This window comes from Peromyscus eremicus, chromosome 14 (genome assembly GCF_949786415.1).
Source record: "Peromyscus eremicus chromosome 14, PerEre_H2_v1, whole genome shotgun sequence".
NCBI classification, from domain to species: domain Eukaryota; kingdom Metazoa; phylum Chordata; class Mammalia; order Rodentia; family Cricetidae; genus Peromyscus; species Peromyscus eremicus.
This window is the reverse complement of record NC_081430.1, coordinates 21,444,835-21,453,761: the sequence shown is the minus strand read 5'-3', so window position 1 is coordinate 21,453,761 and position 8,927 is coordinate 21,444,835. Positions and strand designations below refer to the sequence as shown.

Here is an 8,927-nt window from a genome sequence, read left to right as displayed (position 1 = left end):
CAAGGTACAGCTGAATATTAAAACTGTATAACACCAAATAGGCTTCCCATTTGACGAACCCTTGATCAGTCAAAGTATAGCTTATTATATACAGCTGGACTCCCTATATCATTTCCTTGTGGCTTGCCACAGCTTTTGAATTTGCCTTTCGTATTATGATATGCATTTTGTATTATGATATGGCTGCAAGCCCATGGGAGCCAGGGAGTGGAATGTGGTGGTTTGAGTGAGGCTAGTCCCCATAGGCTCATATATTTGAATGCTTGGTCCCCAGTTGGTGGAACTGTTTGGGAAGGACTAGGAGGTGTGGCCTTGCTGGAGGAGGAAGGGATCTGAGGTTTCAAAAGCCCATGCCAGCCCCAGCCTCTGTCTCTGCCTCTGCCTTGTGGATTAGATGTAAGATCTCAGTTACCGTTCCAGTGCCAAGCTTGCCTGCCTGCTGCCATGCTTCCCATTATGACGATCATGGACTCACCCTCTGAAACCATAAGCCCCAAATAAACCCTTTCTTCTGCAAGTTTCCTTGGTCATGGTATCTTAGCACAGCCAATAGAAAAGTCACTGACACATTCTAAGAGGTTTTACAGTATCACCCATGTCTTTCTATTGTCATCTGAATTTTTCTCATGTGTACGGAGAACACTGTTAGCATTCAGATCCACTTCTTGGAATTCTGGCCAATAAGCAGATAATACCCTGGCCTGCCCAGTGTCCTGACGCCATCTTAAGTTCCTTTTAAGAAAAAGGACTCCTCCCCCTTCCCTCTGTCTCTCTCCCCTCTCGCCATGAGGTAGCATGCACCTCCCCCTCCCTTCTCTCCCCTCCCCCTCCCTTTCTTCTTCTCTCCCTTCCCTTCCCTCTTCCCCCCAATAAGACTTTCCACATGGATGCTGTGTTTTCGTGGTATGAGTAACTTTCCACCATGCCCCCCCCCCCCCCCCCCCGACCACCGCCCTCATGGCATGTCTCCTTGGCTCAAACGCAACAAGGCCTCTCCTACACTGTATCACAACAAATGCTGCTTCTCAGAGGCCAGGAAAATACTGGGAGGTATTCTGTGGTTGAAGTATACGGCAAATGCAGTTTAAATGCATAGCCTGAGGCAGTGGTGCTTAATCACTCTTTACATAACATTTTGATAGATGAATTTTTTTTTTTCAGGATATTTCTAGTTTTCGTTTTAGTGTTAGAACTCTATGGCATCACTTTGAGAAATCAGTCCTGGAGAGAAATAAGATTGTGTGAGTTGTGGAAAGTGTAATGAAATAATTTACAAGGTTGTGGGTAGAATTTAGTGAAATCACAGGGAAACTGCAGTGCCCTGGAGGTGGCTGAGCATCACCACTGAGTCCTGAAGGGTCAGAGACAAAGCAATTCTCTCACTTGTGTGGAGAGCTTCAAGGAGAGGCTCCTCTGGTAGGAGCGACAGAAGCCAGTCAGGCAGCCTGTGATGGCAATTGATCCCCTGCTGGTTCCAGGAAAGGGAGCAGTGACTTCCAGTACAGGGCTACTATTCTAAGGAGCAGGCAGGAAAGGAAGCCAGTATACAAATAGTTAGAAATGAATTTGTTGCAGAGTACATCAGCCTTTAGTTCTTAGAAACTGTCATTGGAAGAGGTTATGTGACTCGCGAATGAGTCTCCCAAATATGCTTCCTTTTTTATATTTTAGAAAATAGAACAAGAAAAGACTTCCATTAAAAATTCTTAAATGACTGAAATGTATGTGTATAAATTGTAAATCTTGTAAATCCAAGATGAAAGGTTGCTATGGTTTAGATCGGCAATGCCCCCACCATGTGCTTGAACAGCTGTTACAGATGGTGGTGCTGTCTTGAGGGTGTGGTGCTCGCCTGGTGGTGTGGGTCACTGAAGGTGGCCTTTTTTTTTTTTTTTTTTTTAAATCTTCCAACAGTTTATTAGAAAGAATGTAGACATTTAAAAAAATCCCCACTGTCATGAACATAAATTGAGGTTTTCCAGCCAGGGCCTAAGTTGAAATCAAAACAGGAAATAAAAAACTCCAATAGTGTATTAACATTTTCCACTCATTTGCCATACTGACAGTGCAAATACAAATGTGGTCTAAAATGTACAGACTCTCAAGCAACAATGTACAGCTTTCTTCGTCCTCCATGCTAAGAGATGTAAAAGCTCAAGGGCCAAACAACACCAAATGCATGGGCTTCAAGAACCATCTAAGTTAGGGCATTCACTAGTTTTAGCTAAAATACACCTCAACACTGACAGGTGATCACATACAATAATGTAAAGTACATTTTTTTTTTGAAAAATAAACTTTAGTGGAATAATTCTGAAAGGTATACTGGAAGAATGGCAGGGTATCAGGTTAAGATATCAGCCAGTTTGTCTCAGCCCCTTCAAGTCCATGGTCTAGCATCTAAAACTAGTTCTCTTCCCTAAGCTGAGAGCTTCCTAACACGAAAGTAACTGTTACAGAAAGAAGACTTAGGTAAAATGTATTTATTCATCAGAGCTGCTGTGTCAGTTGCCTAGGATCTCAACTGCTTCATGGAATCCTGGGAAATGTTCATGCATAAGGATATTGCCTTAGCTGACTTAAATTGCCCCATACAATGGTACATTATCAACCCTTAGTGAAGCCTTTAAAAAAAAAAAAAGGTTGAAAAATGGGTTAAAGGAGGCAAATACAGCATCTGCCTTTGGAGCTATCAACTCAGGAATTTTCTCAATTACGAAATCTTGCAGAAGTTATTTTCTTTCTCAAAATCCAGGCGATGACAACATTCCTTACTCCAGATCTGGCATTTTTTCATCAACACTGTGAATCATCATCTGCTCCATCTACTTCTGGTAAATCTATATCCTCATCACCACCCATGTGATCCATCATCCCAGAGAAATGGTCAAAATTGGACACGTCTTCATCTGAATCATCCCCCCAGTCTTTCCAATTGTTGAAGTCCACACTAAGCCAATTAAGCTTTGCCCTCTCCTTTGCTAACCTAGGCCATGACTGGCCAGATTCTCCTTTCCGCAAATGACATAAAATTGATCTGTCTGTTCTTTTATGCTTGGAATCATTTGGATCAATACAGTGAAAAAGATCAATTTCATTTAAATGCTTAAAATGATCACTTCCTCCAGGACAACTGAAAGTAAGTTTGGATTTTTCAAAACTTACATTAACATCTTTACTGTCTTCAACACAAAATCCAATGAATACATAGTCCCTTCAATTGTACCATTTTGCAGAAGCAGGCTGCATGGTGAACAGGGCAGGGGGCCAGGCAAATGGGTGAGTGGGCCTCACTGGTGGCAGCGGTAACTGTGGCATCTTCTGACTGGTCATGGCCTCTTCTCTGAAGGTGGCCTTTAAGGGTTACCCACTTAGACTTCCAGTTCCATTCTTTGTTTCCTGGTCTTTCAAATGTGAGAAGGGGTAGCTTTGATACCTTGAGCCCAGGGCCTCCCTGCTATGCTACACCTTTCTTGCCATGATGGACTGAGTCCTCTGAAACTGTGAGCCAAAGGCATGCCTCTCCTCCTGGAGCTGCTCCTGCCAGCTATTTTACATCAGCAACGAGAAAAGTAGCTGATACAAGACTCTAGCAGACACTGTTCGGGTCCTGGAGAAGTCCCACAAAAGACCACCATCCATGTATGCAATCAACAAGAACGTTTATTGTCTCAAGAAAGATTCCAGCATACTGGGGCCATCCATCCCACACAAGGCAAAATGGCGATGACCCCAAGAGCTCACAGGCTCCTGTTTAAGCACAGCCAAGGGGAGGTCCTAGAGTAGTTAGGTCATCTTAGATATGATTGGCTTAAGCAAATGGCAATCATATTAGTATGTTTTAATTGGCTAGGGCTAGTCAGAGGCTGGTTAAGGCTATAGCTTTTCCATTTTGGCGCAAGCCTGGACAAGTCCCAGGCTTTGTGCTTATTTGGTTATCACCTTGAGCTGCTGACTGTGGCTCTGGCCTGGCCTGGTGTTGCGTGTATCAGGCCTCTTCATCCTTGCTGTTGGGGCTGCTGGACATTGATTGTCCTTTGTTTGTGGCCTCCTCAGAAACTGCTTGCTTAGTCTCAGGAAACTGAAATTGAGGCCTGATCTCTGAGAGAAGACTGAGCAGCCTGTTATGGCATCTACTCAGTCTTCTCAATACTGTGTCTGTCTACCAAGGGCCTCTTTCCTAGATCATGGGGGACATCTTTCTGTCCTATCACATGACAGAAATAGGTAAATGGGCTTCTTTCAGAACACTTTTTAATTGAGTTAAATTATATTTATTTATAGGGGTTGGGGATTCAGCTCAGTGGTAGAGTGCTTGCCTAGCAAGCGCAAGGCCCTGGGTTCGGTCCTCAGCTGGGGGGGGGATTATATTTATTTATGATGTACAACATGGTGTTTTGACATACATATACATTGCAGAATGTCTAAATCAGGCCTTCTTATGAGGACACTGAAAATCTACTAAGCAATTTTAAATTACACCACATATTATTATTATTATTAATGATAGTCACAAATATCTACAACAAATTTCTTGACCATATTCCTCCCATGTGACTGAAATTTTGTGTCCTTTCACTCACCTCTTCAGGGTCCTTACCTCTCAACAAAATTCCTGGAAGAAAATTGGGGTCCCATCACCTCTATCAATATAAAAAGAAGTTTAAAAGCACCATCCAATATGATCTAATTTTACACTAGAATGCCATTATCATGTGTTCAAAAACACAGTGAAGGAGACAGAGTTGGAGGGGAGGTAAGTGGGTGACGGGCACAGAGGACACTGTCTGCAGAGTCCTTCTTTCCTTCTTCATAGCATCGGGATTACATAGCCATAGATTGGCAGGAGCCGTCTACAGCACTTCTGATCCAAGGCATCTTAGTAAACACATACTCTTCCTCTCCCGCCCTGTCCTGCAGGATGCAGGTGAGGCATTGGAAGCAGCCTGGAGTCCTGGAGGCCCAGCTGCCCTGAACACCTGTTGAGAACTATCATGTAAACAAGACATGAACTGCTGTGCTCAAAACACAAAGCATGTGTGTTTATTTGATTTCATAGTTCACCAACTTACCCAAATAGTAAAATCCATCGCTAGTTTTAATCTCAAACACCAGTTATTCTTATAAGCTTATATACCCAGTGTGGTAACAAAAGAAACAGCTCTTTTGTTGGTATAGACATAAAGACATTCATTAATCTTACCTACAAATAGTGACTTGGAAAATTTGTTGAAAACAGTTTATGAAATCATTGTTTGGAAGAGAGTATTCATTCATGCATGCAATGAGTATTCCCTCAGGTTAGTATTTGGATTCCAAGATCTTAGTCTAGGAAGAGAAAGAGATAACTAAATTGTTAAGGTGAAATTGCTACAGTATTTACCACTTGTTGAATAACTGTGTCTTGGGAAAGCACATAATAGTCAGGTGAGTAGGTGAAGGATGGCCACTAAGACTGACAGAAATCTGTGTGTTTAGGCTGGATGGAAACTTTCCTTGCATGAATGTCCTGAGTTAGGTTCTGGGTCATGATGAGTGCGTGTGGCAGGAAGGAGGATGTTGAATGGGGCGGAGAGGGTGAGATGTTGCAAGGGTTTAGGCTCTCTCCATTTAAATTCAAAGTCAGAGAGGCTGATGGGAGATTTAATTCTCGGCACAAAGAATTGATAAAGACTTGAAGTGACAGATATATGTAAATTAGCCTGACTTGATCATCTCACAGATACACACAATTGTGATTTAAAAAACAGAAACAACAACTGTTTCTATTTCTAAAAGTCAAAACCAAAAAAGTCAAGGAGGCAAGGGCTGTGGAGGTAACAGAAGTGGCAGAGGTGTTCCAGTCTACTCAGGCCACTAATAACAAGGTCCCACAGAACTAGTGACTTAAGTAATCCCGTTCTGGAGGCTGGGAACAAGGTCCCTAGAAAGTCATGTCATGGCCTTGGACAGTCTTCCAACATGTCCTCAGTGAGGGCAGGAGCTGGAACGCTTTGCCCTCTTTCTCTAAGGACATTGGGCTCATAGAGGACCTCCACTCTTGCTGCCTCATTTAAGCCTAATAACTCCTCAAAGGCTGCATGTAACACACTCACAGGGGCCAGGGATCAGCATAGGCACTTGGGAGAGATGTGAACCTGTCTCAGAGTGTGAGGGTAATAGGCAAGAGCAAGGCAGGGGTGCAGTTCAAGTATTTCAAGCATTTCGAGTAGAGAAGGATATTGAACACAAGATGGAAGGTTAAAATGGCACCTGCCTTAGTGTGGCTAGGTCAAATCAGCCATGGATCACATAAGCACAAAGACTTTGTGGCTTGAGTACAATAGAATTTTATTTCTCGTTTATATGGCGGCTCAAAACATGTGCTTAGGCAAGCTGGAAGCTTTCGCTGAGTCCCTCAGGGTCACCTCCCTCAGAATCAGCCTCCAGTGAGGGCTGTTAGGAGGTCTGGCCATGAGGAGAGAGGGGAAGCCGGACTACAGGCAAAGAGGAAGTTGTCAAGACCCCAAGAACAGGAGTGAGAGACTTGGCAGCAGGATCATTTGAAGGCTACAAATCAAAGCCCAGGGAGAGAGACTCGGTTTGTTCAGAAGTGTGCTTCTTTATTTTAATTACTAAGAATTAATGGAGTAAATTAATTAGTAAATGAATAAAGAATCAACTAGTAAGTTAATAAAGTATTTATTTGTTTTAATTAGTAAGAAGGATGGATGGAGACAGATGTAGGTAATTTAGTTTTTAGAATCAATAAGATTAAGTGGAGTGTGGTGGCATATACTTGCCTTGGACCTACCCCCAGCACTCAGGAGTCTGAGGCAGGAGCATTGGACTTTTGAAGCTAGTCTGGGTTACACAGTGAGACTCTGTCTCAAAATAACAGAAAGTTTAGAAATTCCACATTCTTTGCTATATTGAGGCAGTGTTACCTGAGGAGGGTAGGCGGAGTGTGGGGAGAGGGGAAGAGTCTAAACGAGTCTCCCGGGATACAACCATGCTGTCTGTCTCTAGCGGCCTAGGCAGTCTTTGTTGTTGTTGTTTTGGTTTTTGTTTTGTTTTTTTGAGACAGGATTTCTCTGTGCAGTCCTAGTTGTCCTGGAACTGTCTCTGTAGACCAGGCTGGCCTCAGACCGGGGAGATATGCCTGCCTCTGTTTCTCGAGTGTTGGGATTTAAGGCGTGTGCCACCACTGCCTGGCCAGCCCTGGTAGTCTTCAATTTGCCCCTTTGTCCATTGCAAGCAATTAGATTATTCTTTACAAAAACTCACTCTGATTATGTCTTTTTTTCACCTCAAGTGTTTGTGTCTACTCAGCACAGTTACTGGTTACTTTGGATTAAATCTGTCATTTTGCTGTTCGTTTTCCTTTTATTCTATCTGTTAATTTGTTTTTTCTTTTCTTTTCTGTTCTTTTAAATTGAGTAGTTTGAAATTTGCATTTTGTCTTTTATTCTTTATTGATTATACTTTCATTTTTGCCTCCACGGGGACACTGTGTTTTGCAGTGTGTACTCTTTAACATTTTTATTTTATTATTTTACGGGTATGGATGTTTTGCTGGCATGTGCCCACCACGTGTGTGCCTGGTGCTGATGGAGGCCAGAAGAGGACCTTGGGTCCCCTGAAGCTGAAGTTGTGGGTGTTTGTGAGGCACCATGTGAGTGCTGGGATCCGAACCCAGGTCCTCTGCAAGAGCAACAAGTGCTTTTAACCACTGGGCCATCTCTCCAGCCCCTCAGCTCCTTTCTTATGTAATGCCCAGATCGTGGGGTCCCCCCTCAAAGACCACCAAGGAGTCCAAATCCGTATCCAAAAGCAAAGAGCCTTTATTCAAGCAAGCTGAGCTGTGTGCCCACCTCAGTGGTGCAGGGTACAGTTAGAGAGTCCCGAACCCGGGCAGGGTGGGGTTTTTATCTTAGTAGAGGTTGGGGGTAAGGGGATTTCCAGGGTTCAGGACCCCGATTGACATTTATCTAGGGGTATCTTGGTAAAAGGGAAATAGGTGTGTGCTAGGCTAAAGGGCACCTGGTGATATAATGATTGGACTGTTAGGTATTTTCCCCTGGGCTGCTGATTGGCCTGTTCCTGGGAAGTGCCAGTTTATGGCTTTTCCTGGGCACTGGGTGGTAACTGCCAGTAAGCCTTTCATGGAAGATGTGTGGGCAAGTTGTTTTGGTGTCCCCGCCCCCCCCTTAGAGACCCTGACTGTAGACTTCAGGAGCTCCATCCCCTTCCTGGACTTGGCCACACGGCTGGGTTTCTGGCTTCTTCCTGCCTTCACCAGGGAGTGTGCCTCCCAGTCCGATGGCAGCACAGCGGGGCCTTCATCTTGTTTGTTCCATTCTTTCTTTCTTTTTTTATTTAGCATAATTTCTTTATTGATTCTTTGGGAGTTTCACATCATGCACCGTAATTTCACTCACCTCCCAGTCCCCCATAGCCTCCCCTCACCCCTGCAGCGCCCTCACAAAAGAAATTTAAAAGACCAAACCAAACCAAAACAAGCAAACAAACCAAACCAACCAAACACAAAACCCTGTTCCTTCTCGGTCTTTCCTGCCTCTCTAACACCTCTTCACTCATCCTGGTGCGGTGCGTCCAATCAGCTTTACTAGCAAGTGTTCATTGTGGTGAGTCATCGGTCTGGTTCAAGGCCTCTGGTTTCTGGTTCACATCATCACTGGATCCTCACCGAAACTCCTCTGGGATATCCTGCGGTTGCCCCCAGTTGTCATGGAGATCCTGTGGGTATCCTTCCACAGGACCAGTCCCTTCACAAGCTCTAGCAGGTTCTAGATGGGGTAGATGTTAGGGTAGGCCAACCACAGGTGTGGCTGTGGGACTGGGTGGTAGTTGAGCTGGTCAGTCTGGGCCATTGGGGTAGCCCTCCTCAGGTGAGGGGTGGAGTCAGCTCCCCTCCCTGCCCATGC

General features: G+C 44.2%; 1 pseudogene; it reads right to left on the bottom strand.

The window, feature by feature from the left end:
- Nucleotides 1–2,672: 2,672 nt before the first annotated feature.
- Nucleotides 2,673–3,249, bottom strand: LOC131924332 (prostaglandin E synthase 3-like; annotated as a pseudogene).
- Nucleotides 3,250–8,927: the final 5,678 nt, after the last annotated feature.